The following is a 25,869-nucleotide window of genomic DNA, read 5'->3' on the forward strand; positions in this document are numbered from 1 at the left end:
CTAAGGGTGGATCACATGCGAGGGGACGGCTGCAAGGGGAGACTGGTGACTCCACAAGGAGAGACACAATATACTTCTCTTTATTGTGAAGAAGATCCATTCATTGCAAGGTTTCTCATGGCTTGCTGCCATTCCTCAAAGCCATCTCCAAGAATATGAGAAATACTCGGTCTAAATCATGTTTATTGTAATTATAATGTTGGTACAACTTTTCAAACATGTGATGTCAAATCCATTAAATCCTCTTTAGACATAAATTCCTCACATACTGTGACGAGGAGCAAGGAGTTAATGTGGAGGAAATGTGACATTGAGAACAATGTGCAGTCTAGTTATTGTCATAAAGCTAATCAGCTGCACAGGACTTTTAAATACCCTAGTCACCTGCAGCTGTTGAGACAGAGACAAAGACAGGAACATGGACGGAGAGAGAAGGCAGGTTGCAGACTGCGTGGAGCGGGAAGCGTGGCTGGTGGCAGAAGACCCCACGATGGACTGTGGGGAGAGATGCATGCCAGAAACCAGCTGCAGGCTTTCCGAAAGGAGCTCCGGTCAAGAAGCAGCAGAGGGTGAACAGCAGATTTGTGTGTGGCGACGTGGTCCTGAACAGCAACACCGGTCGTGGAAGTGATGGCTGGAAGACCAACGCAGAGACACAGCAGGACTTTGCCATGTAAGGGGAGCCATCTCTCGTGAGCATCTCTCAACCGCAGTACAAAGAGCTGGTGAGTCAGCCTTATAGTGTAGGCGGCCCAGGGGAGGTGTGGATGTGCTGATAAGCATATGAAAAATACTTTTGAATATCGACATAAATAAATTAAATGGAAAAGGCAAAAGTGGTAAACTTTCCCTGCCATGAGATGTCAGCTGGAGGAAACCTGGGACCAGCATTGCCTAAGCCAAGAGACAGTGTCAAAGAACAAAAGGGGAATTATGGTGTTAAGACTCCCAAGTTAAAGAGGCCAGTTGGGAGATACGTGGAACAATCATTGCCAAGAGTCAAGCGAGAACAGCTTGAACAAAGCCCCAGATATTGTATACCAGTTTGGGAGAAATTGGAACAAGTAACAGTTGAGGAGAAAGTGAATGTGCAGTGAAGCCTGATAAGGATATCAGGTTGTGAAACCTTTTTGGACAGGGATACCTAGCAGCAGAGTACACCAGGGGATCTCAGTGGGCCAAGAGGGGGATATTCCTGGCAGGAGAGTAAACAAGGATATCAAGAGTTTACAGATGATGGATTTCATGGCAGGAGAGTGTACCAGGACACTCATTTTGAAATTGTCTGTTGAAAAGAGATTTGTTGATTTTACGTTCTTGTTTCCTTTGAACATTTTGTCAACAGCAACTTGTTTGAACCTCTATTCTGGAAAAAACATTTGTTTAGCCAGCCTGAAAAACAGTAAAGACATTCCTTTGCCTTACTCAAATCAACACTGTAGAAAGAATACTTTGTTTTACCATTATGAAAGATCAGGAGCGACATCCTCTTTTTCATATCAGTCTCATGGAATTTGTTTAAGCACCTTGAGGGAAACATTGGGAGAAAGACCATTTTAATGTCTTTGAGAGACTGGTCTTGACACCGAATACTGAGAATAGTTTGCTTGAAATAATCCCAGGGAAGGGAGCCAACCGTGGGGAACAATGAGTGTGTTGTTGAAGTTTTTTGCTTGAGTTATTGCACTTTTCTGTTGAGTTGAATTTACAAGATTTACCTTGAACATTTTGTGTGTATGTATTAGGGTGAAGGTCAGATTGAGTTTGGACACAAGGTCATCTTGCTTTAGGTTTAGTTTCATAGGAAGCAACATTCTTGTTGGGATAGGGAACGTTATGTCTTCATCCAAACCCCCTTTCATTAATAACATGGCTAATGTTGAGAATGATACCTCTTTGTGTCCACCTCTCATTTCCAACCCCTCACACATCCCTATCAGGGCAAGCCCATCCCCAATAAGTCAGGTTCAGTCCTAGTAAGGCAACCCCAGACTTATAAAGGCAAGCCCGTCCTCAGTAAGTCAGGTTCAGCCCTAGTAAGGCAACCCCAGACTTATAAAGGCAAGCCCGTCCCCAGTAAGTCAGGTTCAGTCCTAGTAAGGCAACCCCTGACTTATCAAGGCAAGCCCGTCCTCAGTAAGTCAGGTTCAGTCCTAGTAAGGCAACCCCAGACTTATCAAGGCAAGCCCGTCCCCAATAAGTCAGGTTCAGTCCTAGTAAGGCAACCCCAGACTTATCAAGGCAAGCCCGTTCCCAGTAAGTCATGTTCAGTCCTAGTAAGGCAACCCCAGACTTATCAAGGCAAGCCCGTCCCCAGTAAGTCAGGTTCAGTCCTAGTAAGGCAACCCCAGACTTATTAAGGCAAGCCTAGACCTGTTAAGGCAAGCGTGCCCTACCAAGGGCACCTCTTTACAATCCCAAAGTACTTATAGTGGAAAATGCCTGTGCCTCATTTAAATCTTAGGCACGTCACTGTGACGCCGTTTGAGCATTTAGGAATGGTGGAAGTTCTTGATGGATGGGTAAAGTGATTGAAAGAATTTATCATATATTTTTTACTGGTCAATTCCTTGTGATTCTGCGTTTCTTAGTGCATATTCAAATTATATATGTATGAAATTAGAAACGAATGTTATTTTTTAGAGATGTTGTATTTGGTTCATCTAATTATTGTATACATTTTAAAACCTATTAAAGAAACACAAAATGATAATTGCATAATTCAAAGTTGGCATTTCTGTTCTGGAGAGAGTAATGCACACTTTACTTTCACATTTGTAGCTGAAGGGCGTGAACACAGAAATGAGACTGACGAACGGACAGATGGACATTAATCCTAGCCTTATTGGATGAATGCAGCGTTTATGTGACTAATGAAACGGGAGTGTCTTCCGTTTCTTCTTGAACAAATTTGTCAGTTGCGTTTCTCTCATGTCAAGTGGGAGTTTATTCCATTTATATCACAATTCAGTTCCAGCACTGAACTAGATCCAGAGACCTCAGTGGTAAGGAGAGTATGAACAAGGCTGTGACGAAAGACAGAAAGGATAGAATGATTTTCTTACTAATCCCTGCCTAGTCTAAAGTCAAACCTAGGTCGCGCTGGACACAAAACCACAAAGAACACGAAGACAAGACAATCCCCAATCTCCGTCTTAAAGTGTGTTAGGTTAGGCGGAGTCTGGGAAGAGTGAAAAGGTTGCTAAGACTACATGGCAGGCCAAGTTAAGCCTCCAGAGTGTAGCAACCACCGTCGACCGGTATCAGTGTCATTTGTGTGGATCAGGCAACTTTCCTCAGGACAGTCTTTTTAAAAACTGGCAAAATCATATGTATGAAGACCAGGTAGAGCAAAATGCAAGAGTGAGGACAAGTGGTTTATACGTTACCATGTTTCACAAGTGCCTTAAACTGGATTAGTTTGCGAGGAAACCTAGGGATATAAAAAGATAAACCATGGTCACCTTCAAGCTATAACTCCCAATATATTGGTTAAGAACAGGCAATCTAGTGGTATGCCAGTCTTATAAATACTCAGTTGCTGGTACTCAGGGAACACATTCCTTAGAAATTGCATAGGCATATTCTATTCAGTCAATTCGCTAAAATGTTAGTTGTCAACTCAGGTGAGCAATCATGAAGTCCACCAAATGCCCAGGGTTGCAAAACCCGATCTACGCAGAGTCAGTGGACTCAATCATGGACAAGGTCCCAGTGTTTTCGTGTTTGCTCATGACATTGCCCATTACATAAACCACAGAAAAATAATGCCACTTTTACAGCCTCTGCTGTCGCTGGTATAATATATACTGGCATAGATTTGGCACAGGACAGAAACAATACAGGCAGGATTTCAAACGGACCCGGCGATGGCTCCCCCTCAGTTCGTATGTACAAAAATGCAGTGAATTTTCTCTCGAAAAATGTCGAGAGCGTTCTCGGTCGGCACTGTCTATATGAAACAAATGCAAGAACAACGCTCTTTCAAGTAGTAGTCCTTGCCGTATCCCTTGCAGCTATAACAGGATGTTGCACAGCATGTCAAAAAGTACAGACCCGGAATGTAAGGGCGGTATCGTCTCAATCTCTCGAATAATTGTGTGAGAAGGGAAACCGCTTCCAGTAATGGACGGGGCTTAGTACCGCAGAACAGCGTGTGGGTCCGCACTGAATCTGGGAAATGCTGACGCCTCCGCACTGAACAAACGCTGCATCCGCATTCAGTCGGAGGTGGTGTTTAGTTTTTAATGCGGCATCATAAGTCACTAATACGAGACGAAGTAAAAGTGCCCATCTCGGTCTGCATCACGTGTCTCGCGTCTTGTGTGATGATCTATACAAGACAATTCAAAGAAGGGCAGGCAGATGGAATGGCAGACATCACTGCCGTCTACCCAAACAAATGGTGGCTTTGGATTTGAAAGCCCACTGCATGGGTCCGTGAGCCCCAATTAAAGGCCAATTACAGATGAAGTGGCATAAAGTGGACCACAAATAAAGAGACTTAGATGACCCAGAAGGTCACGGCTAACTGTTGAATGAAAGCTAACAGCTAAGTTAGGACCATCAGTAAAGAAGTATGTGAAAAGATCTGGACACTATGAAATTAGGTTATTAATGCCAAAGACTGCCAAGGTATATTCGTATTGAGTCCATGTTAGTCTGTTTTTAGGCGAAAACCCCACTTCTGCTCCCATTTAAGAAGCAGGTTGGCCATGTCTCCCCCTCTTCGGGGGCAGTTGACTCTCTCAATAATGTTCCATTCGATTTCTTATGTCTGATGGTTCATCATCGTGAAATGGTCCACCAGTGGGGCATTTTCCCGTTTTGTTCTGATACATGACATATGTTCCTGTATGCGTTTCTTTATTGGTCTACTTGTCATGCCAATGTACATCCGATCGCAGGGGCATTTTATCATGTAGATGACGTTAGGTGTATTGCAGTTGGTCAAAGAATTTTGCTTCCAGGGGATTCTTAGCCCTAATTCTAACGTCCTTGTGCGTTTAGTCAATGTGCACACATTACAATGGTCACAAGGTGAGTGACCAAGTGGTGCTGCAGAATGCCACATAGTTGGTTATGATATGATATGATATGGCATTTGTAACGCGCCTATACACAAGTGTTTCAAGGCGCGACGAGGCGGGGGGGGGACAAGGGGAAGACAGACATCGATCCTACTAGGCCAGGTGTCATTCAGACCGCGCAAGTGCAGGGGTAGGGGGAAGGGATAGTTGGTTTATAATCTCGTCCGGTGGTGTATACGAATGTATTAGTGTATCACGTAGATTCCTTCTCTTTTTTATGGCAAAGCGAGGTGTTGGTAATATCACAGGACCTACATTCAGTATAGGCCAGAGTTTGATCATTTCCTTCTTGATGTGGTTGATCTTATTAGAGTAGCTGAAAACTGCCATTAAGGTTCTTTGGCCTTCTTGGCGTTGACTCTGTTGTAAAGTTATATCGCGCAGAATGTTTCTGGCCCATTTTCTGGCAACCTTGATTGTCTTTTTTGGATAGCCTCGATCCAGCAATCCATATGTCAACATTTTTGACTGCATATCATATTCCTGGTCCGACCACACATCCTTTACGGTTCCCGCAAAGGGACCTCGGAATTGGGCAGTAGGGGATTACCGGCACTGGTCTCCTTACTGGTGCCCGGTATCCCCTACCTTCCACCTTGGAATGACCCCCATTGTCTGGAAAATGGAGCAACAGACCCTAGAAGAGTAGCTGAAGGCAACTTTCCCAAAGGATAGTCAGTCCCCATCCCTGCTGTGAGTGGCTTGATGGTGGCAGAAAACATGGTCCATTTGCCCATCATGGTCATACTACCAGGAGGCATCCTAGTGAAACAACTTCTGAGGACGGTGAGGGACATGACTATAACTCCTATAGCAGTACCCATCATTATGCAACCCATCGCACTGCCTAGCAGGACTCGACTTGCCCAGCTGCGTGTCCCAGCAACATTAGCTCGGCTGCATCTACTGCCAGAATATTACTGAAGTTTGACACAAGAAAACTCAACATTGTTGGCTCATCAATGCCAGAATCTACAAAGAGTGATTAATGAGATAAATAGCGAATACATTTACTCGCATTTCACTTTACTGCGAATCAAGCTACGCTGAAAATGCCATCCTTGCTAAACCGCCATTACTCCTTACTCCTTACCTTCGTGCGGGTTGTTGGGCTCCGAGACGGCAGAGATTGCACTGCCCCTTCTGACACGTGTGAAAAACCTGAGGGTTTTTCCCTCTCTGTTCCTCGGGGATCCTCTGGTCAGGTGTCCAGAGGCGGACCAATGTTCTTTGACCACAACCCCGGGGGTGGACATTCGAAATACAAAAACCTGGGAGGAGGGTCCTCTGAGATTTTGTGGGACACCCCTAGGTGAGACAGGGTAGCCCCTTTATACCAGTTACCCACAGTCGCACACCCCCTCTACCTTTTTGGAGTATTTTCAAACATACATCTCCCCCTCCCTACGCTTACATAACACTAGGAAGAAGAGACAACTGAGAGTAGCAAACATTATCTGTTTAAAACACCTTTTACGAAACAGAGGAAAGACTTCCACCAGCTACCCTCAAGTTGTCCCACTAATGGAGCCGGGCAAGGTCAGGCAGACCCAGCACTGACCATACAGCTGCAGCCCATTAACATCACACAGGTGTATAAAGGGAGGCTGCTGAGGGAGCGAGATCAGTTGCTCTTGGGAAGCCAGGAGGGAGGCTGCAAGGCTGAGTCCAGCAGAGGATCCCTTCCTAAACCCCAAGCACTCAGGAAGCAAGGCTGGGTAACAGAAGGATCAGCAGAGAGAAGGCGAAGGCAAATCAAACTGGGGAGAATGACAGACCGAGATGCCAAGGTTTTGCAAGTGAATGCAGAGAAACACAAGACGTGGGAGCTGTGTCTCCGTAAAACCAGAGAGTTGCCAAAATATTTACCAAGAAGCTGGTAAACCTAGTAACCGCATGTACATCTGCATGGAATATGAGAGAATGTAAATGATGACAGAGGCCCTCATTACGACCCTGGCGTTGGACCATGGTGCTAATGGCACCATGGTCCATGCCGGTAACTTACCGACTCCGCCATGGCGGAATGGGGAATTACCGCCCCATTCCGAGGTTGGCGGGGCGGTAATTCCCCATGCCACCATGGCCCTTCCCCATTCCCATTTTTGCCCCATAGGGCTCAATGGAAATGGGGAAGGCGCTAAGTATGGTGCCGCAAATTGCAGAACCGTACTTAGCACCAAGGTCCCTTTGCGAGTTGGATTTTAACGCCTGCAAAAAGCAGGCGTTAAAATCGCCAACCCGCAAAGGGACCTCGTAATCAGGCATTAAGGGGTTAACGGCACCACCACCTTTTACGGCGCCGTTAACCCCTTAACGCCAGGGTTGTAATGAGGGCCAGATTGTTCTCAAGGGAGGAGGAGCTGAGCGATGCAAAGTGAAACAAACAAAAAACCATTGAATTGAAATATAAAGTAACAGAGTGGTCTTCCGATAAATGATATATGTACAGTCGAAAGTCTCTGTGAATTGTAAATTTGAGAAAGCAGAAAGTAAGAGAATCTACAATAACCAAGAAGCATTGGTGCTTGAGAATTGGCAAAGGATTGCTAAGCTGTTTAAAGTTGAAATAGTCATGCAGAGGTTTATGTCAAATCCTCGCACATTCGAAAGTCTCCGACAGATGAAAGTAAATTGAGAGGAAGTGTGGGGAAGGGAACTCCACGCCTGAGAGAAAGATAATTGTCCTATGAAGTTTGGACAGGGGAACCCCATGAAGGAAAAGGGCATTATCATGCCCGTACAAGAGAAGCCTGTGTTGATCTTTATGTTAAAATGAGGGTAAAATTGTTATACTGTAAAACTAACGCAAACTTTGTGAAGTGTGAACTTTATACAAGGTGGGGGACACCTGATGAACTTTGTTGGGAATAATGAAAAGCTGGAACCTCGAGTCGTACCAGCACACCAAAGTGGGCCTTCGAGATAGAACTGTTCCAGCCACCAGTCTATTTGAACTCTCAAAACCCATGTGCTTAAACGTGGGGAAGACAACTATTATTTAAGGAATTTGGAAATTTCTTTTGCAAACACATTTCTTTCTTTACTTTCCTATACACATGTATTGCTTAAGAAGGAGGGCTAGGTTAGGTGTATTTAGTAGAGGCCATTTTGTTTAGACTAACTGCCTCATCACGAGTTTGGCGGTAACCCTTAAATGCGGTGGCAACGCTATTACCGCTGCATTTAAGGGTCTGCCAAATCATGGGCTTGGCGTATTTACCCCCAGCCCTGAGCTGGGGGTAATAGGGAATGGCCCTGCCCTACTAACCCACTAACAGAGCCAGGCAGGGTCAGGGACTGAGTCTCAATTTCACACACCTGAAACTTGTTGATGGCTACCCTGAATATAAAAGGTGGACCACAGAAAGACAGAGGAGGCAAGACCGGGCACAGCAAGGAAAGCAAGTTGAATGGGGAAGTGGAGGACAGCAGAGCGAGAGCTATCAAAGACGAGGCCATGGAGAACAGGATGCAGAGGTGCTGACAGGCTGAGAGTTAAGGCAGGAGAAAGCATGGCAAGGGAGCTGTGTCTCCAAGAAGCCGGCAAAGTTAAGAAAAGCAACCTGAGGGGCATGCTTGACCCTTCACTCCATATGCCAGAAGATTGCTTGTTTCCATCGTGAGGCTGCGAGTTTGCCCGGGAGAGTCTGAGGTGCAGGTGGGCAAGACCCTGACCTCGACGAGCTAAAGGCTGAAGAACACACTAAAGCAATCACAGCCGGTGAGTTCAGAGGAAGGACGAGCCCGGTTTGTGATACGCGCAATTGTGTGAAGCTACAGTGTTGCAGATGAGGCTACGTGTTGGAGGATAAAGACATTGGCCTTCATTCCAATTCCAGCGGTAACCATGCCCGAAAAACCAGCAGGTTGCCACCGGACTTGGAATGAGTTACCGGCTCCGGATTTGCCGGAATTACCGGGGCATTAAAGCCACGGTGATCCGGTAATTCCGGAGCCGGCATTCTGTTACTCCCCATTCCCGTGGAGTCCCATAGGACCACGGAAACACCGGCACCATGCGGTAATAGAGCTGGTGTTTACTCGTCTGTCTGCGGCGGGTGGCATTATGCCGTTAGGGCAGACCTGACGGGTTTAACGCCACCCGCCCACAGAACTCGTAGTTTGCCAGTCTGGAAAACAGTGCTGGTACGGTTTTAACGGCACCGTTAATTCCTTACCGGCAAACTTGGAATGAGGGCCATTGAAAGCTTGATTGTGTTTTGCCGGTGAGAAAGCCGACCAGAAAACAAAGTAATGGAGCGGTGCCGTGTATGAAGACACGTTGTTGGAACGCTTCTTGAAAGATAACCAAACAGTGAATAATGAAAGTAAAGTGTGTTGAAAGCCATTAAAATAAAGGACAAGAAGGAAAGAAAGCATGCAGAGATCCTGAAAGGCTAATGAGAAAAGTGAAGTATATTTTTTGTGAAACGAGGAACAGAGTGGCCGATGGCCCGTTCTGTGAAATCAAGTGCAAGAGGCACGGATGTTAAAAAGAAGACCCTATTGTCAGAGTGCTCACGCATAATGATAATGATGTGTTATTTATATAGCGCCTTAATCCAACGGGGGTGAGAACACTGTGCGGTTGCGAAGGTCTCTGGCAGGTGAACATTGTCAAAGAGAAGTACAAAGGCTGGGAAGGGAGTTCTCCCTGCGCTCTGTAAAACAGAGCTGTTTAGCTGGAAAGTGAATTTTGGGAACTTTGTGAATAACTGTGTGTTTAAGAAATACAAAGCCGGGTGGGGGATGCTTGAAAGAATCCTTTGAAGAAGAACTGTGATGCATGTTGAACTGACATTGGCCCTCATTACAAGGCAGGCGGTGGACCATGGTGCTATTAGCACCATGGTCCATGCCGGATTCCGCCATGGTGGATGGCGGAATTACCCCCCCATTCCAAGGTGAGTGGGGCGGTAATTCCCCATTCACCATTTGCCCTTCCCCATTCCCATTTTTGCCCCATAGGGCATAATGGGGATGGGGAAGGCGCTAATTACGGCACCGTAAATTACGGTGCCGTAATTAGCACCAAGGTCGCTTAGCACCTTGGACTTTAACGCCTGCAAAAAGCAGGCGTTAAAGTGTGAATCAGGCGTTAAGGGTTAACGGCGCCGTTAAACGCTTAACGCCTGACTTGTAATGAAGGCCATTGAAATAGGCGAGGGAAGCCTAACGGATTTATGAGAAATCTTTGAACTGTGCAAACTACCCACCTTGAGGAACTTTGCAAGAATCCCAGTGAACTGAACTTGGCGAAGGGAGTTTTGAGCCACTTCCATTGCCATTCTGACATTTTCCCCACACTTAGTTATTTTGAAGCGTGAGGACAAGTATAGGTTTATGACACAGACTTTTCCTTTGTTTCACTGCCTGACTTGGGTCATTTTGTTTACTTTGATGGTCGAGATGACTCCCATTATAGAGCTAGGGCAAACTTAATAAAGGTGTTGAAACTTGTATCTTTGTGGCTGTCTCCTTATTTGTGATACCATGCATGCCTCACACTGGCGTCACACTAAACCGGAAGGGTTATGATAGGGGCAGAACAAGGAGAGATATGTGGGTTTTAGGGGGTAAAAGCAGTTTTCTAAGACGTTATTGCTAGTTTGCAGCTATAGTAAATCCAGAGTTTATTTTAAATTTGGGATGTACGACAATCAGATACATTTACTTCCTAGTTTCCCACCCGCAAGGTTTGGAACTGGAAACAGGGATATCATACACAAGACCAAGCTAGTACCTGGCATCGTAAATGTAATTTATTTTACTTTTTTGCGAATTTGTGCTGAATATAATGTGGACAACGTGGTTCTGTTGTGTTTATTGTGCAATTCGAGGTTTTCATTATTCAAGCCTTTGTGCTTTGTTTTATGTAGCCGTGTTGTTTTCCGTGGCGTGATAGTAACATAGAACCATCATCTCCACTTGTGAACGGAACAAAGGAGGCCCAAAAAGGGTTTTCTAAAGAATAAATAACCTTTGCTTTAAAGGTTGAGACCCCCCCCGCCCCCATCCTCTCTCCAGCAGATGTTGAAGATCTGAGGAGGCATCTGCAAGATCTGAAGGCTGCAGGAATCATCCAACAATCCAGCAGCTCTTATGCATCCATGGTTAATGGGAGGATGCGTGTGTCACACCTTCAGCAATCGAACCTTGATATACCGTATAACATCTGCAATGATGCCATAGAGAGCCTGCCAAGAAGCGGTTGGTTCTCCATACTCGATATCTGTTGGTTCTCCATACTCGATCTCCGGAGCAGCTATTATCAGATCCCCATGGCCAGCCAAGACCAGGAAAAACCTGCTTCCAACAGCCCACTTGGATTTTATGAATTTAAAAACATGCTGTAAGGTTTATCAGAAGGTCTTGCAACAGTTCAGAGACCAAGGAAGTGTACAGCACAGCGGGTGACATGAATTTGCCTGAAGTCCTTGTGCATCCAGACAATGGGCCTCATTACGGGTCAGGCGGTAACCGTGCCGGTAACTGGCAGGTAGCCGTCGGACCCGTAATGAATTACCAGCGCCTGACTTCCCGGTGGCACCGGGCTATTCCAAGTCTGGTGTCCGGGAAGTCAGGCACCGGCAATTTTGTTAGACCCCATTCCCATGGAGTCCTATGGGGACACGGAAGCACTGGCACCATTAACAGCGGTGCCGGTGCTTCTGTGAGTACGGTGCGAACTGTGCCTACCCGCAGAGTTGTAGTGTGCCGGTTTGGAAACAGTGGCGCCGGTTGGCTTACCGGCACTGTTGTTTCTGGACCGGCACAGGCCCAATATCTTTTAAATAACTGGAGGTGAATGTGCAGCGATAATGCTTGACCAGCTGAAGGCGCAAGGTCTCAAGGCTCCCATGACAAGGGCCAAGTGTGTTCCTCCAATGTAACTTATGCTGAACCCCTTAAATAGAGGCACATCCAGAGAAGGTGGAAGCCATTCAAACCTGGCCATGGCTTAACAGCCTGAAGGCTTTCTGCAATTACTAAAGATGTGTTGTTCCTGTTAGCCATCAAGCAGCCAGACCTTTGATAAGGGGATATCCAGAGAGAGCAGCAATTCACTATCACAGGCCTAACATATGGAAAGCGCTCTTTTCAGACGCAGGTTGTGAGCAAGCTTACCACAACCTTGTAAACAAGCTCACAACTGCAACACTCCTAGCATTTATTGGCGGCAGCCAAGAGTACTTGCTTCACATTGACACAAGCCTTGGGTATCTAGGTTCCATCTTCAATCAGAGAGGCCAGAGCTGCCGGGCATGTCACCTATGGCAGCAAATATCTGCCTGCATCAGACATGAACTATCCAGGGCACAAACGTGAATCCCTCTAGTTGAAAACTGCGGTCAAAAGAGATGTCAAGATTTTTTCCATGATGCAGGTTTTATGGTGAGATCAGATAACACCTGGTTAACCTTTGACCTGAATTCAGCCAAGTTAAAGGCCCCAGGACGTCCATCTGCCTATAACTTTTAACTGCTTGCATAGTCCTGGGAAGGAAAACATTGGCACAGACACTCAATTCCATCAACCTGATCATGTTAGTGGAAAATTGGACACCACACCCAGCCCCCCGCTGTACATATTAGGTACTATTATCATGATATTAATGCGAGACTTGGAATCTTATTATGACATGCCATTGTTCACCAAATGTCAATCTTCCATCCCATGTGACCCATTCTCCTGGTCCTGAAGAAGGGTGGTACTGATAGAGCTGAAACTTGCATGTCGACCAACCCTAATAAATCTCAATATGCCCTTACTGAATGACTAAGCGTAACAACACTGAATGGAAATGTGAGGTGGACAACTTTGTTGGATTTTCAATGTATGCCATTTTATTAACTTAAAAAGGTTGGATAAACGCCTGAGTATCCGTACCCGGATGAGGATTCCGCTGCCAAAATAAAGTGAAGGAGAGGAGATGTCGGCCGTCCAAGGTAAGGGGACGGGACTGGGCGGGTGGGGAAATGTGGGTGTCGGGCAACGGGCTCCAGCGCCGCCTGCGCTACTGCCGCCTGTGAACGCTTCTACCGGAGGTGTAGTGCTTCCCCACTTGCCATCAACCCCGCCTACCAGCTTGGACGGTGTTGGGGTTGGGGAAGCGCCACGGGAGTCTGCAAGCTCCTTTTCTCATTGCCTGCCGCCTTCCAATCAAACCGTGGTCCACATCTTGCATCATCCCCTTCCACCATCGGCGGAGGCGCTACCAGGCACGTCGGTGTGCCTGCCGCCGGAGGCCGTGGCCCAGCTGGAAGTATTGGATGAGCTGGCAAGCTCCGAGGCCTCCTCCTCCATCAGTGCTATTAAGGACTTGTCATACGGTAGCCAACTAAAAGCACAATACGCCTCTGCAAACCAGCGCCACCAGAAAATAAAGGCGGCACCGGCTCGCAGAAAACGCTGTGCCCACCTAAGACAAAAATCTGGCAATAAAACACAGCTGAGTCAATGACCGAGATTGCTGAATTCGTCCACCAAATCTACAAGATCTCCCTCAAAGGGGGAACTGGCAATGCCTGCACTAACTCTGACTAATAACAACTTCTTTGCCAAATTCCTAACAAGGAAACCTATTGTCTCTGAGGAGCTTTCTGATGCGGAGATTTTGAAAGCAGTCCTTGAACAAGCACCATCGAGTAAAATCCTGGCTGGCCCTTCCTGTGTTGGGGGGCTTCTTGTGTCGGATCCGGCTGAAGGCCCTAAAACCTGTGCTTCACCGACTGCTAGAGTTAGATGGCTTTTCGGCTCACTAAGTCCAGTTTCTTTGCCTTTCCAGCGGCAGTTCACCTCCATCCTTCGGTCAGAGGTGGAGAATAGACCACTGCCTAGCTCGGGGCTGCCTTTTGGTCCTACGGCGGCTGCCCTTAACTCATCGAAACCATCATTAGCCGCTGAGACGTCTTTCACCTTCCTTCCGTCTGCTGCCGCTCTGCAATCCTCAGACATTTCAACTGTGAACGGCACACTCACGGAGCTTTACGCATCACAGACCGCCAAAGAAGGAAAGGGAGAGCCGCAAATAACAGCACTGCCCTCGCCAGCATCGCCAGCACACCTGAAAGTTCCCTGCTCCTTTGGCCCCACATCGGTCCCCCCCTTGATGAGGGATACGGGGGGTTCTCAATCGGGTGGGAATGCTGAAGTGGACTCTAGATCAAATTCTGCTTTGTCGGCTCTTGATACCAGTGCCACGCCGCCGCATGGCATAAGCTGTGCTCCACAATTTGACGCAACCACTGACCCAAGAACCGTTTTGCCTCCCGACCAGAGCAAAGGCCTTCGGACCCAGCACAGCCCTCCTAGGAACCGGCGACTGAGCGAGCTACCTGGAAACATCCCTAAAGATTCGCCGGGGAAAAAGGTGGATTTAATGTCAATTATGTCAGCGGTGACAATAGCCCTTGCTGTTTTACAAATTGTACGAGTCCATCAACGAAACTCTAAAAGATCACACTTCCATCTCGGCCATGATGAACAGCCGTTTGATCTTTCTTGAAGGGTACATAAATGCTATAAATAATCGAGTGGAAAAATGCCCTTGGGATGCCGGGGAGTCGACGAAAGACCCTTGCCATGGAACACGGGAAAATACTTCTCTTCCCTCCGCCTCTACCCAAGAAACGATCGTCGAATCGAGTACCCAGACACCACAGTCTTGGTTAACCATCAAACCAAAGGTTCCTACCGAAAAGTCCATGCCCGGGCCCAAAGGGCCGGGGCTTGCAAGCAACAAGAGCAAGCCAGGTGGCCAAAGTATCAATGGGGCCATCAACAATGAGGTGATCCTCATTCTTCCCGACCTTGAGGACGTCCTCGAACCTGAATGGCCGCCAAAAGTATCCCTAAACAAAGAATTCGCAATTTTCAACAGCCTGAAATCAAATGATCTTTCAGCTACCACACAGTCCTGGTCGTGCGCCGAGGCCATGTCAAACAAAGAGGGAGGACCTTCCATCTGGATTGCGAAGCCTGCGAGCGCAGGAAGTGTTTCAAGTACAAAACTGTTGCAGCCAGAGGTTGGCCTGCAAACCCCAAATCGGCCGGCGGGGCAAGCTCTTCAGCCTGCTTTTCTCAACCCAGGGTGGCAGAAGCTGATGTCGATGAGGAGTTACTAAATTTAAGTGTGTACACGTCGCCTGAGACCCAAGAGGAAAGTGCCTCGCAAAGAATTGTGGAAGCTGAGGACCCATACTTCCAGACTCTGGAAAATCATTGTAAGAAGCTCATCAGGCGGCCTACCTGGGGCCCGGCGGAAACTAGATGCATTTCACATGACCGCTCAAGTCGTTCTTGAAAATCGGCTGGTGGAGAATACTCACGTCACACACATTCAGCCCATAGAAAGGAGGAGGTGAGAGCCTACCCCCCCCCCCTCCTGGCTCGTAACTCCACCAAAAAATGATGGGTCCATGCCACTCGGTGCCGCAGGCTCTCTGACTAGACGAGTCATCCCAAAGCCTTTCATTTTGAGAAAACAAGCCCCCGCCGCCCAAGTCCTAGCCCAAAGTCGGCTCACCGGATCCATTCCATGCGAGCCAAATCTGAGCGCACATTCAAGCTGGAACAACTCCCGGACAATAAAAAAGTATGTAGTCCTGAACCGGGGTGTCGTGCTCAACCTATTCAAATGTGTTCCGTCGATCAGACATCTGAGGACCGACAATATCACCTTGGTAGAGCCTTTTCACGAGGGGAAAACAGCGACTGCATACCTTTATGTAACTTCTAACTAAGTAAAAAACAGGATCTCTGAGGATGCAGAAAACCTCTTGAAATTGGGGTTTGATTTGTTCGAATTAGCAGATAATGATCCTTCAGCCCCACAAGGAGACCGGGCCGAGGTGGCCAGGCCCCTAAAATCTCTAAATTGTGTTACCCGTAAACCACCCGGTCAAGATCCGCCCTCACGGGCGACAAATGAGACCACCCATTCAGGTACTGGACCAAAAGAAACAGGACTCAATCATTCTGAAAGCCCTACTCGCTGCCCCACCCAGTGCTTACGCAAGGTGACAACTAACCAACTATGTCTGCAGGGAAAGCCCATGGGTGAACGTGTCTACAAAGATCCACTAGGTCGAGGGCGATTCCCGGCAGGTCCACTGGTCAAAATCCAGCAAACCATTACACAAACTCCAACAATGAAGGAACCTGAGCCGCAACAAATCATCAAGCAAGCTCCTCTAGCCCAACTATGGTCCTGGATTCCGAAGGCCCTTACCATCAACAGGAAGCAATGGCAATGCGCTAGGCGCGCTCCGTCCCCTCTCATCATAAGATCTATGCCAATGAAGGAAGAGCTGCTGCTGGGGTCCTGGAACACAAGGGGTTTCTATCACTTGACCAAGGAGGGGGACCTAAACCTAGGGCGTTTCGATATAGTTTGTATTCAAGAGTTCAAGAGTCCTGGCTGGTGGAGAAACCAACAATGGACGGATACATAATAGCTTTTGCACCAGCAAAAAAAGGGGCACTGGGCCGCCCATTCTCCAGTCTCATAACAGCTATTCGCTCCGGCAGCGGGCTACACCTCAAGAAAACGCTGCTATCATCCACTTATTTGCTGGCAATCAAGCTTCGCTGGGACAAGCAATCCGGAGAAAATGGTCCATTAACAATCTGGACATTAATCATCATCACCGTCTAATGGAACCCTCTAGCTATGAATGACAATACCTTTCTTTCAGCGATCGAGCAAGCCATCGACGACGCCCTTGTGGAGTCTCCGGCTGTCCACATGATAATATGTGGCGACCTCAACGCCATATGTCACTCACACAACGAAATGAGCGTGCTTCCACCACTCTCTTCCCCGAGAGAAGAGAGAGACAACAAGTGGCTCGCTCTTATGGCCTCAAGAGCCTTACTCAATGCAGGCGACCTCTTCCAAAGGCAGAACCGAGCCCCCACCTGGGAGAGGGGCAGCTCTTGTGCCAACATTGACCACATTTTTGTGAGCAGTCATCTTGCGGCACTAGCAACCTATTTCGGAGTAGTCAGTTGCACGGCTAGCGATCACAACTTGCTGGCTTTGAAGTGGAACTCACATTCAGCTATAAAATTCCTTATGCCAGCGCAAGTGGAGAGTAACAGTCCAAAAAATTGCCTCAAACTATCTGTGGAAGCACTGGCAAAGATTACCCAACATTATCAAAGGGGCAGGGAAGAGAATCGCTTAAAGAACGGCAAACCACCCCTGGATTATCAACCTCTCCTGGTCCCATATATCTCGTCTGTTAACAAGGCCAGACGTAGTCTCAGACCGCACAGTCATGTATACTGCGCGAAACTGGTGGAGAAACGTTGAGAACTGAGGAAATTGAAGCGACTAGCGCTGGTACAGCCCTCGTTAGAATCCCAAGACCGTTTCCGTACAGCACAAACAACTTATAAGTCCTGGATCAGGCATCATCACCTAAACCTATATCAACAGGACACGGAATCTATGTTGAAGCTTGTGTGTGGCCACCATCTGCGAGAATTTTGGGCACTTCTCAGATCTACGGCCACATTCCCGGAGGAAGCCCCCTTAAACAACATTGGTGAGGAATTCTGGACAAACTTTTTTAAGCGACTCTTCCAGGCACTTTCTGCGTCCCCTATTACAGAGGAAAACATTCAACTGAAACCTTGGATAGATCTGAGCAACGAAGTGGCGATCTCGAAGGTTCTCCACAGACTCAAAGCCTCCACAGCGCCCGGCCCTGATGGAATTACCAATCTGGACCTTAAAAAAAATCAGCGGGAATGGTCGATGTTGATCAGTGCAATTTTCAAACGCTGCACGGAGTCCAAGTCAATCCCATCTTCTTGGACCACCTCCATCATGGTCCCCATATTCAAAAAGGGCTGCAAAGAGGAGCCAAGGAACTATCATCCCATCGCACTCTTGGACACTATTGGTAAGGTCTTTGGGGCCCTACTGCTACTCCATTTCCAGCGATGGGCAAAACACGCCCCATGTGCCGACCCGTTCCAAACGGGATTCACCAAAAATAATGGGACGCCGACCAACATCATGTATTTGAGCGCGCTGAAGAGCAAAGTCATTGACGGGGGCCCTCGTTCTTTGTGGCCTTCATTGACCTGGCTCAAGCCTTTGACCAGGTCAATTGAGAGACCCTTTGGGAAAGACTGAGCCATTGGAACTGCCCCAGCAACATAGTACAACCCATCCGCGCTCTTCTTAAAAACACCAGGCTGCGAGTGAGACATAACCAAACTGGCTTACTTTCTGATGAAATCCCAGCTGGGAGAGGTGTTAAGCAGGGCTGCCCATTAGCCCCAGCCCTTTTTATCACTTATATCGGCGATTTCAAGGACTCCGAATCGACCATCCGTTCCTTTCCACTGTCTATGGGCGCGCAGAAAATAACACGTTTGTTGTATGCAGATGACATGATCTTAATGGGCCTGATCCCGATTGGCCTCCAATGCCAACTAGATAATTTGGCTTCTTACACACGCGCCAAGGATCTGCAAATCAACGTGTCAAAAACAAAGATACTAGTACTGGAAAAATCGAAACGTACAAAGGAACAACTGAGCTGGTATTTGGAAGGGGTTGCCCTTGAAAGAGTACTACATTTCAAATATTACACTCCCAAATAAGTGCAAGATGACCAGAGGGTTGCAACTGTAGAATCGGAATCTGTAGGAGTAGATTAGTCAGGCCAGAGGCAGTACATACAATGTTAAGGAGAGATAAGGCCGAACCCTAGGGCACGCCACACCCTGTTAATCAGGGACTCTGATATGAAATGAGGCATCTTACCTGCTTATGTACCATTAGCCTGGAAGGATTGTAAAAAGGAGAAGGTGGAGTCCCTGATGCCGGCATCTCTTAGACCAAGGAAAATCTAATGGTCAAAGGCCGAGTCCCTGATGCAGGCATCTCTAAGACCAATGAAGAAATAATGGTCCATGGCCGAGTCCCTGATGCAGACATCTCCTCAACTGAGTAGGATTTAATGGTCCATGCCCAAGTCCCTGATGCAGCCATATCTTAGCCATTGACCATTAGATCTTAATTAGTCAGAGTCCCTGATGCAGACATCTCTTAGACTAAGGAAGATCTAACGGTTAATGGCTGAGTTCCTGATGCAGGCATCGCTTAGACCAAGGAAGATCTAATGGTCAATGGCTGAGGCCTTGATGCAGACCTCTCGACTAAGTAGGATTTAATGGTCAATGGCCGAGTCCCTGATGCAGGCATCTCTTAGACTAAGTTGGATAGAATGGTCAATTTTGTCACAGGCAACCAAGAGAATACTAAAAGCTTTTCACATTCACTATGCTTATGCGGTTCAACATCTGTATATGTTCTCTGGCACCATATACACACGATTACTCATAAGTGGTAGGCAGTCTTGGCAAATATTCATAAACCAGTTCCCCCCCTGTCATGGGACTTCACCCATTCTGCTGTGCAGGATAGGAGCAACACATGAGGTACCATTTCATGTCAGAGTTCCCCTCATAACAGTACACCAACATTAGCTGGATAAAGCTAAGTAAAAGGTAGTGCCTTGAAGAAAGAACAGTCTATACTATAGTAGCGCTATGAACCAGCAGGGCATACTTAAAATGCATTATGCTCCTAGAGGCCTATAATAGCCTTGTATTGCAATAGTAGCTACACAGCAAGATGTGACCTTTTATGGGTAACCATTTATTATAGAAAAGCACTTAGCAAGTTAAAACAGTGCATGCATTCATACCGGCATGCAAACTTGTTTATACATGTCGTTTTGAGAAGAGCAGTGCATGAACCTCAAATGCATTCACCTCGCAGGCTGTGAAGTCAACTCCATTTTATTTTCTGTGCTAAGTAAATAGGCAGCAGGTTGCTTAGGCCAGGACAAAAGCAAGTGTGACGTAGAGTCCTCGACTTAGGACCTACATAGATATTTCAGCAAGCGGCTTCGGAGCATCTAGCTAAGAACTGATAGGTTAGCAATGAGATAACTAACTTGCTAAGGACTGATAAATCATGCTAAAGAGGAGGCACCCCTCAGATTGCTTAAATACATCATAGATGAAGGGGGGAACTTACAATGTTATACAGGTTAGGGACAGAAGATGAAATTCTGCCCACCGAATGACAGCATGTTCATTCCAAGATAGAAGACTCTCTAAATACCATTCCAGCATCTATACAGGGGCTGGCTGACTTGCTGAGGCGATGCTATGCTGAGATCTGGTCAGAGGAGCAGGGGGTGCACGTCTTAAGCTGTCCCTTTCAGTCATGATTGGGATAGAATTGCAATGGGGTTTGTTTGACTGAATAATGTGCTCCAGTTTTGGTCTTTTTGGATGATGCAGTGATATTTTGCTATGCATTTGAACATTATGATATACATTGCTTGGTATATTACGATTTGCCATAGAATAGGTTTGACAAGCCTATGCAAGCTATAACTTTAGAGGTTAAACCTTTGTGATTTGCCTTAAGAAATGCAATGCCATTTTATAAATATTGCTTCAGTGATAGAGTAAGTATTTGGACTGAAGCAGAAGGGATAAGGCTGGACAGGACTTTTGTCTCTTTGTCAATGGAACAAACAAGTTACCTGCATGGATCTGGCATGGATCTGGCATGGATTCACATGCTCATGAATATTCCCCGTCCTCAGTCTGATAAAAATATAGTTTTGCAAAAAGTCATTTACTAATTTGTTTTACGTTGCTGTGCCTTGTGGAAAGCGCACACAAGTTCTTAAACAGGTTTTGATTTTTGAAATATGAGACTTTTGAATATAATTTGTTGAAATTGTAGTAGTCTTCCTGCATTGAAATGATAAATGTACTGTGACTAAAATTAGCAAACAGTTCAATTGTGAAAGTCTGCCACACATACAAGCGGATTGAGAAGGGGGTAGTTGGTCTTAGACCCACTGTTGTTTGCTCTCTCTCCCTCAGAAGTCCGACTCCTCTAAAACAAAAAATTGGGACACATCCATACGATTTCATTCTGACGGTGACGCCAGGTATGTCACTGTGTTGAACCAGGAACCCAGAAACAGTGTGTCCTGCGATGGAGTCAACCAAGACTTTGCATAGTTCACCAGAACCCCAGATCCGGCAGTAGGAGGACGTGTGGTCGACGGCGATGTCCTTCGAATTGGCCCAGATGAGCCAGTCATCCAAGTAAGGGTAGACACGACTCCCTTGTAGTCGCAAATGCAACGCCACCGGCGCTAGGCACTTGGTGAAGACCCTTGGCGCCGACTTCATTCCGAAGGGAAGGGTCTTGAATTGGTAATGTTTCCCATGAACGACGAAGTGCAGAAACTTGCAGTGTTCCTTGAGGATTGGAATGTGAAAGTAAGCATTATCCAACTCCAGCGATGACAGAAAGTCTCTCTCTTCGAGCTGTCCGAGGACATGCTGAAGAGTGAACATGCAGAACTTTTGGGACCTGAAGTACTTGTTTAGTCGCCAGAGGTCCAGGATGGGCCTCCAGCCCCCGGTCTTCTTTCTCATGAGGAAGTACCTTGAGTACACTCCGGAGCCTCTTTGGAACAAGCTCTATTGCGCTCTTCTTGAGCATGGCACACACCTCCAGCAGCGGCCGAGGGACCTGGTTTTCTTGCCGGGCCACAGGTGGTATTCGAGGACACTTCCATTGAAATTCCAGGGTGTGTCCATGGGCGAGAGCGTCCAGCACCCAACGGTCAGTGGAGATGGACTCCCACACGCTGACGAAGTTTGCCAGCCGGCATCCCACCGGGGTGCATAGGTTGGGGCCCGGCGCCACGGCTGGTTCCATCCTGCTTGGATGTCGAAGGGCGGCCCTGTGGTCCCTGTCGACGATGACGTCCTCCTCCGATCTTGGAACGGCCCCTGTTGGTTTCCTGGGCCATGCAGTGGGAGGGCTGGCGATAGGAAGAAGAGCTCCCGCCGAAACCTTTGGAAGATCCTTGGGACTTGCCTCCTGAGGGTCGAAAGGATGGCCGCCGCTGTTGAAGAGTGCCCAGAGCACGTGCCGTCTCGGTGTCAGCCTTGATGGTCTGTAGAGATTCATCTATGGCCTTCCTGAAGAGGTTGTCTCTGTTAAAGGGCATGTCCAACACCCTCGTCTGAACATCCTGACGAAAGTCGGTGGTCCTGAGCCAGCCACAACGACAAAAGCAAATGCTGTTGAACATCTGGCGGAACCCTGTGTTGGCGATGTCCGTCGCCACTGTGATGGCGTGGTTCCGACGCCACCTCGCCTCCTGCAGAATCTCCAATGCCTCTGACCTCTTGTCATCAGGAAGGAAGTCCAGGATGGGAGGGATCTTCAACCATAGCTCTCGGTCGTAGCGTGCTATGATGGTGAGAGTGTTGGCGGCCATGATGGTAGTGGCCGCAAAATAGATAACCTGTCATCCCAGGGCATCTAACTTCTTCCCCTCACTGTCCAGTGGGGTGGACGCTGCAGAGGAAGAAGTGCCAGATGACTTCTTCTTGGCTGCTACCGATACCATGGAGTCCAGCGAAGGTTGGGCCCGTAAGCACTTGGACGTAGAGTCCGACACCCTGTACTTCTTCTCAAGGGGATCCATCTTCGCCAGGGCTGTAGAAGGGTTCTTCATAAGGGACAAGTCTTTGTCACAAGTATCATCCAGAAGTGGGACGGAGAAGATGGTCTTTCTCTTCGCCTCGCGGTGCTGGTTTAAGAAGCCCTCCTTCTTCTCCTCTGTAGCGAGCTGGAAGAGCTCCGAAGCTCTGGAGATCATAGAGTGAAACGAGCCAATCTATCCGGGTCCGTCTCATCCCTCAGAGGGAGAGAGGGTGGCGATGGGTAGCAAGGAGGCGGAGGGTTCATCTTCGTCTTCTTGGCCGATAGGCATCCTTGTCTGTATCTCAGAGATCAGAGTATGCAATGCCGAAAGAATGTCCCCCGAGAGGTCCCTAGGTGGCAGCTGAGGCAGGGGTGGCAGCTGAGGGGGAAGCGGAAAAGTCAGCTGGGGCACCGGTAGGGCGTCCAGGTCCTCGTCCCCTTGCTGCTCTTCCTTGACGGTATCCTCTCCGTCGTCGCCTTCGTCAGCGCGCTGATCGTAGGGCCGGCTCCCTACGTTTTTCTCCTTCTGGATGTTTGAAGGCAGATGAGTTCTCTATGGGGCGGAACGCAGTCTTCCTCCTGAGAGGAAGGGATACCCTCACCTTCGGGGTTGCGCCCTGCTGAGCCGTCTCGGCGGCTTTCGCAAGAGACGCTACCTCCCTCGATGGAAGGCTGGGCCTTCACCGGGTGTACCTGGACCTTCACGGTCAGGGCCGGCCCCTTGTCCTGTTTGGCCTTGGGCATTTCCAGACACATTGTTCTGCTTGGCCTTTTCCCTAGGGGGAGGGTCCGAGCCCCGATCCCCCTTGGCCTTCTCCGGCAGGTCGGTCTAGGGCCTCTCCTTGAGTTTGCCCGGATGGTCCGACTTCCTCTTGGCTGACGATCCTGAACATGGCTGGTGACTGAGGTCGCTGGAGATGTCGAATTTGTGCCCTGGCCACCGAGGAGCCTGCCGCAACAGCGCTCCCGGGGCAGTGGACTCACGGTGCTTAGCCTTCTGTTGGACCCCCATGGGAGGAGCACCCTCAAAGGTCTTAGAAGACCGCTCAGCTTTCTTGGAACCGGGAGAGGCATGCTGCTGAGACCCACCCAGAGCAGGGGCCTTGGCCTGTAGCCACTCCTTTAGACACCTATGTTGATCCTTCAGCGTACGAGGCAGCATCTCCTGGCAAAACGCACAATACTCCTCCTTGTGCGCCCAGTACAGTTAGTAAAAGCACTGGGAATGCCTGTCATCCGAAAAGGCATTCCGTTGGCTGCAGTTGGAGCAAAGCTTGAAAAGCGGGGCTGAATCCTTCTTCTCCTCTGACATGGTCCACACGGCGTAGGCCTGAAGAATCTTCTGGAATACTCCACAAAGAAACTCGATGTAGTCCGCCCTTGAGGGGTGCTGAAGAATCCGAAAAACAGGTCCCTGTTAATCTGAGGGTTGATCGATGGAGCACAAGGCTCGATTGACCGAAAAATAGAGTAAAACTATTCCAAAAAACGCAGTGAAGCTCGCAGGCTAAACTCGATGACTCCCAAGACATGAACGTGCTGTAGGAATCTGAAGATGGCTGCCAGAGGAGGGGTTTAGGTAGAGGGCAGTCATTGGCTGTGGGCAGTATGACCCATAGCTCAGTGATTGGTTGTTAGGAGAAAGACAGTTCAGAAATGAAACTGAAACTGATTTGTTCTTTACCGAGGAATCCTAGCCTGACGACGGGGAATATTCATGAGCATGTGAATCCATGCCAGATCCCATGCTGAAGAAAGGTGATGTAAACCCAAGGTGGGGTTGGACAAGGCTTTATATGCTTGACATGCATTTGAATGCCCTTGACTAAAGACGTGATGTAGATTGTTTTGATTATAGAAGAAGAAACTTGATGCTGAAGGACCTCATCACGAGTCTGGCGGTATCCCGGCAGTAATTCTGGCGGGATACCGCCAGCGCAAATAGCGGTACCGCTACTTGGTCCAGCGCTATTAGCACTGTAGCACAAATACCGGTTCAGCGGTAAGTTCCCATTGGGTCCAAAGGGATTAGGGGTGCTATTACCACCAAGCGGTAATTGCGCCAGCGGTAATAGTGCCTAAAACAGACAGTAAGGGAAATTGTTACCTCCGGCAAAATGCTGGAGGTAAAACTCCCACTTACTGCCCAACTCATGATTGGGCCAACCCTTATATGCGGTGGTTGCTATAGTGAAATGATAATTGATAACACTGTTATGTAATGCATATTATTATGCCTCTCTCCCTGAAGCCGTTCTGTCTTGTGAAAACAATCATAATCAGCCATCGTTTGTGTGCCAAAGGAAATGGAGAACAGCTGTGGAGCAGGTTCTTCACAGTGTTAGTCAGCCATGCCAAACTCGGTAGCATTGTAGAAGCACTTCTGAAACACCTTCAATTGCAGACCACCAATATGCCCTCTCTCTTGTCAGATGTGAACATCCTATGTAAGTATTTCCCATATTCACTACGCTGAAATAGACCCAGGCATACATGTTTTTTCTGGTGCCTAATAAGCAGACTGTTCTGACAAGCATTTTCTACATTCAGTGACCCAATAAGGTTTCCCACCTGTGTGTCTTCTCTGGTGGTTAATAAGGTGTTTTTTCCGAGCAAAACCTTTCCCACTATACCATAGAACTCAAGGTAGATTCTCCACGACATACCAAACGACCGAGTGAGAGGGAGCCAAGATAGGAGGATCGCATTAAATACACAGACAGACCTAGACCCAGGTTCCGGGACTTCTATTAACGGCACCCTGGCCTGCACCTCTCCCAGCCCCAACGGACCCAGGGCACGTCACATAGCTAGAAAACAGGGAGAGACACAGACACACACTTACACTGTGCTCATTGAGACACAACTGGGAGGCTGACGTGCCATCACTCACCAAACTCGGATGGCCTTTGAAGGAAATCAACAACCCCCACCCACAGCAATACAACTCCAATCAAGGATGATGCACTTGAACCAGGATACTGACCGCACTAACCCAATCTTCCCAAAATTCTGCATTCCCATCCCACACAAAATGTCACACAACCATCTCTCACACAGCAAACCACACACACTTTACCACACTGCATCAACAACACACAAACAGCACCTACAGCACACGTGATCTTCCCCGGTTCGCTAACCACAACAAAAGCTCAGCGTACTGTGTATACCGAACTGAAGCCGCCAACGGCACACCACTTCTCCCAATCTCCT

The 25,869-nt window shown here is 47.9% G+C and overlaps 1 pseudogene; it reads right to left on the reverse strand.

The window, feature by feature from the left end:
• LOC138498096 (zinc finger protein 850-like) overlaps positions 1–25,869 on the reverse strand; it is a 371,655-nt pseudogene that overhangs the window by 311,226 nt on the left and 34,560 nt on the right.

This window comes from Ambystoma mexicanum, chromosome 5q (genome assembly GCF_040938575.1).
Source record: "Ambystoma mexicanum isolate Mex_15411 chromosome 5q, UKY_AmexF1_1, whole genome shotgun sequence".
NCBI lineage: Eukaryota > Metazoa > Chordata > Amphibia > Caudata > Ambystomatidae > Ambystoma > Ambystoma mexicanum.